This window comes from Arachis hypogaea, chromosome 9 (assembly GCF_003086295.3).
Source record: "Arachis hypogaea cultivar Tifrunner chromosome 9, arahy.Tifrunner.gnm2.J5K5, whole genome shotgun sequence".
NCBI lineage: Eukaryota > Viridiplantae > Streptophyta > Magnoliopsida > Fabales > Fabaceae > Arachis > Arachis hypogaea.
The window spans coordinates 75,165,609-75,170,704 of NC_092044.1; the positions used below are offsets into that span (position 1 = coordinate 75,165,609).

General features: G+C 37.2%; 1 non-coding gene across 1 annotated transcript; it reads left to right on the forward strand.

The window, feature by feature from the left end:
* The first annotated feature begins 2,290 nt into the window (after window positions 1-2,290).
* LOC112713669 (small nucleolar RNA R71) lies at window positions 2,291-2,394 on the forward strand. The gene has a single exon (XR_003158639.1). It is a non-coding gene; the product is annotated as a small nucleolar RNA R71 (small nucleolar RNA).
* Window positions 2,395-5,096: the final 2,702 nt, after the last annotated feature.

Below are 5,096 nucleotides of genomic sequence, written 5' to 3' on the forward strand. Positions count from 1 at the left end.
GTGGGAATATGGCAGGTGGGGATCCTGTGGGGTCCACAGATCCTGAGGTGGGGATCCTGTGGGGTCCACAGATCCTGAGGTGAAAAGAAATACCATTCCTTCACCATATAGGCGTGTAAAATGCCTTCATGCATCATTCTGGCGTTCAAACGCCCATTGATGCACGTTCTGGGCGTTCAACGCCCATGTTATGCATGTTTCTGGCGTTGAACGCCAGTTTCATGCTTGTTTCTGGCGTTCAGCGCCAGTTTGTCCTCTCTGTGCACCTTCCTGGCGTTTAACGCCAGGTTGTTGCTTGTTTCTGGCGTTCAGCGCCAGAATGGTGCTCTGTTCTGGCGTTGAACGCCGGCCAGATGCACCTTACTGGCGTTGAACGCCAGTCTGCGCTGCCTCCAGGGTGAACAATTTTTTCTTCTGTTTTTGACTCTGTTTTTAATTTTTTTGATTTTTTCGTGACTCCTCATGATCATGTACCTAATTAAACACAAAAATAACAAAGAAACAAAATAAAATAAAATTAGATAAATAAAATTGGGTTGCCTCCCAACAAGCGCTTCTTTAATGTCAAGAGCTTGACAGTGGCTCTCATGGAGCCACAAGGTGATCAGGTCAATTTTAGTGTGTAGTCCCCACACCAAACTTAGAGTTTGGATATGGAGTTTGAACACCAAACTTAGAGTTTGGTTGTAGCCTCACAACACCAAACTTAGAGTTTGACTGTGTGGGCTCTTCTTGACTCTGAACTGAGAGAAGCTCTTCATGCTTACTCTCTTTTGTCACAGAGGGATGGCCATGTGCCTTAAACACAAGGTAGTCCCCATTTAATTGAAGGACTAACTCCCCTCTGTTGACATCTATCACAGCTCCTGCTGTGGCTAGGAAAGGTCTTCCTAGGATGATGCATTCATCATCTTCCTTCCTAGTGTCTAGGATTATGAAATCAGCAGGGATGTAAAGGCCTTCAACCTTTACTAGCACGTCCTCTACTATTCCATAAGCTTGTCTTATTGACTTATCTGCCAATTGTAATGAGAACAAGGCAGGTTGTACCTCAATGATCCCCAGCTTCTCCATTACAGAGAGTGGCATAAGATTTATCCCTGACCCTAGATCACATAGAGCTTTTTCAAAGCTCATGGTGCCTATGGTACAAGGTATTAGGAACTTGCCAGGATCTTGTTTCTTTTGAGGTAGAGTTCCCTGAATCCAAGTATCTAGTTCACTAATGAGCAAGGGAGGTTCACTTTCCCAAGTCTCATTACCAAACAGCTTGGCATTCAGCTTCATGATAGCTCCTAAATATTGAGCAACTTGCTCTCCAGTCACATCTTCATCCTCTTCAGAGGATGAATAATCTTCAGAGCTCATGAATGGCAGAAGGAGATTTAATGGAATCTCTATGGTCTCTATATGAGCCTCAGATTCCTCTGGATCCTTAATAGGAAACTCCTTCTTGCTTGAGGGACGTTCCAGGAGGTCTTCCTCACTAGGATTTTCGTCCTCCTCCTCCTTAGTGCATTCGGCCACTTTGGTTAAATCAATGGCCTTGCACTCTCCTTTTGGATTCTCTTCTGTATTGCTTGGGAGAATATTGGGAGGAGTTTCAATGACTTTCTTACTCAGCTGGCCCACTTGTGCCTCCAAATTTCTAATGGAGGATCTTGTTTCATTCATGAAACTGAAAGTGGCCTTTGACAGGTCAGAGACTATATTGGCTAAATTAGAAGTATTTTGTTCAGAATTCTCTGTCTGTTGCTGAGAAGATGATGGATATGGCTTACTATTACTCAGCCTATTGCGTCCACCATTGTTAAAGCCTTGTTGAGGCTTTTGTTGATCCTTCCAGGAGAAATTTGGATGATTTCTCCATGATGGATTATAGGTGTTTCCATATGGTTCACCCATGTAATTAACCTCTGCCATGGCAGGGTTTTCAGGATCATAAGCTTCTTCAGAAGCTGCCTCTCTAGTACTGTTGGATGCATGTTGCAATCCATTCAGATTTTGAGAGATTATGTTGACCTGTTGAGTCAACATTTTGTTCTGAGCCAATATGGCATTCAGAGCATCAATTTCAAGAACTCCTTTCTTCTGAGGTATCCCATTATTCACGGAATTCCTCTCAGAGGTGTACATGAACTGATTGTTTGCAACCATGTCAATGAGTTCTTGAGCCTCTTCAGGCGTTTTCTTCAGGTGAATAGATCCACCTGCAGAATGGTCCAATGACATTTTCGAAAATTCAGAGAGACCATAATAGAATATATCTAATAGGGTCCATTCTGAAAACATGTCAGATGGACATCTTTTGGTCAACTGCTTGTATCTTTCCCAAGCTTCATAGAGGGATTCACCATCTTTTTGCTTGAAGGTTTGAACATCCACTCTCAGCTTGCTCAACTTTTGAGGAGGAAAGAATTTATCTAAGAAAGCAGTGACCAGCTTATCCCAGGAGTCCAGGCTATCCTTAGGTTGTGAATCCAACCATATTCTAGCTCTGTCTCTTACAGCAAAAGGGAAAAGCATGAGTCTGTAGACTTCAGGATCCACTCCATTCGTCTTTACAGTCTCACAGATCTGCAAGAACTCAGTTAAGAACTGATAAGGATCTTCAGATGGAAGTCCATAAAACTTGCAGTTTTGTTGCATTAATGCAACTAGTTGAGGCTTCAGCTCAAAGTTATTGGCTCCAATGGCAGGAATGGAGATGCTTCTTCCATCAAACTTGGATGTTGGCTTTGTGAAGTCACCAAGCATTCTCCTTGCATTATTATTATTATTATTATTTTCGGCTGCCATGTCCTTCTCTTGTTCGAAAATTTCTGAAAGGTTGTTTCTGGATTGTTGTAATTTAGCTTCTCTTAATTTTCTCTTCAGAGTCCTTTCAGGTTCTGGATCAACTTCAACAAGAGTGCCTTTTTCCCTGTTCATGCTCATATGAAAGAGAAGAAAACAAGAAAAGAAAGAGGAATCCTCTATGTCACAGTATAGAGATTCCTTTATGTTAGTAGAAGAAGAAAGGGGTAGAAGAAAGAAGAAGGATGGATTCGGATTTTTGGATGAGGAGAGGTGAAGAGAAGTGTTAGTAATTAAATAATTAAATAGAAGAAGAAAAGAGAAAGAAGATTTCGAAAATATTTTTTTTTTGAAAAAAAGGGGTTAGTAATTTTCGAAAATTAAAGATAAGATAAGTTTAAAATTAAAATTTAAAACAAAAAGAATTTTTGAAAAAGAGAGGGAGAATTTTCGAAAATTAGAGAGAGAAAAGTAGTTAGGTGGTTTTGAAAAAGATAAGAAACAAACAAAAAGTTAGTTAGTTGATTGAAAAAGATTTGAAATCAAAATTTGAAAAAGACAAGAAGATAAGGAGTTAGATAAGATATTTTGAAAAAGGTAAAATTTTTGAAAAAGATAAGATAAAAGATAAAAAGATAAGATAAAAATTTTAATAAAAAGATATTTTGAAAAAGATTTAATTTTAAAATTGACTTAACTAACAAGAAACTACAAGATAAGATTCTAGAACTTAAAGATTGAACCTTTCTTAACAAGAAAGTAACAAACTTCAAATTTTTGAACCAATCACATTACTTGTTAGTTAATTTTCGAAAATTAGATATAAAAGATAAGAAAAAGATTTTGAAAATATTTTGAAAAAGATTTTTGAAATTTTCGAAAATTATAAAAAAATGAAAAAGATATGATTTTTGAAAAAGATTTTGAAAAGATAAGATTTTTAAAATTGAAATTTTGACTTGTCTTGTAAGAAACAACTAATTTTAAAAAATTTTTGACCAAGTCAACCCAAAATTTCGAAAATTTGGAGGAAAATAAGGAAAAGATATTTTTTTGATTTTTTGAATATTTTAATTATGAGAAAGAAAAACAACAAAAATACTCAAAGCATGAAATTTTTAGATCAAAACAATGAATGCATGCAAGAATGCTATGAATGTCAAGATGAACACCAAGAACACTTTGAAGATCATGATGAACATCAAGAACATTATTTTGAAAAAATTTTGATACAAAGAAAACATGCAAGTCACCAAACTTAGAAATCTTTAATGCATTCAAAATATGAATGCAAAAGTGCACAAGAAAAACAAGGAAAGACACAAAATAAGAAAACATCAAGATCAAACAAGAGAACTTATCAAGAACAACTTGAAGATCATGAAGAACACTATGAATGAATGAGATTTTCGAAAAATGCAAGAAAAATGTTTCAAAGCATGCAATTGACACCAAACTTAAAAATTAACACAAGACTCAAACAAGGAACACAAAATATTTTTGGTTTTTATGATTTTCTAAATTTTTTTGTATTTTTATTAAATTTTTTTTCGAAAAACATTTTTGGAAAAACGAAAAATAAAAGAAAAATTTTTGAAAAAGATTTTTGAAAAGAAAATTACCTAATCTGAGCAACAAGATGAACCGTCAGTTGTCCATACTCGAACAATCCCCGGCAACGGCGCCAAAAACTTGGTGGACGAAATTGTGATCACTATTCTTTGAGTTGTATGAAATCATTATTGTGGCACCAGTTGTTATCACAACTCCGTTCAACTAACCAGCAAGTGTACTGGGTCGTCCAAGTAATAAACCTTACGTGAGTAAGGGTCGATCCCACAGAGATTGTTGGTATGAAGCAAGCTATGGTCACCTTGTAAATCTCAGTTAGGCAGATTAAATTGGTTTATGGGATACGAAAATAGAAATAAGAAAATAAATAATAAAAAGGGATAGAAGGCTTATGCAGATTCATTGGTGGGAATTTCAGATAAGCGAATGGAGATACTATATGCTCAAGGACGCCTGCTCTCCTATTGCTTCAACCCAATCCTTCTTACTCCTTTCCATGGCAAGCTTTGTATAGGGGTTCACCATCAGCGGTGGCTACTTTCAATCCTCTCGGGAAAATGATCCTATGCGGCTGTCACTCGCACGGCTAATCGTCTGGAGGCATCACCCATGGTTGATGGCTACATCCCATCCTCGCAGTGAAAACTAATGCTCACGCACTCTGTCACAGTACGGCTAATCACTGGTTGGTTCCCGCGCCTACTGGAATAGAATCCCTTGATTCTTTT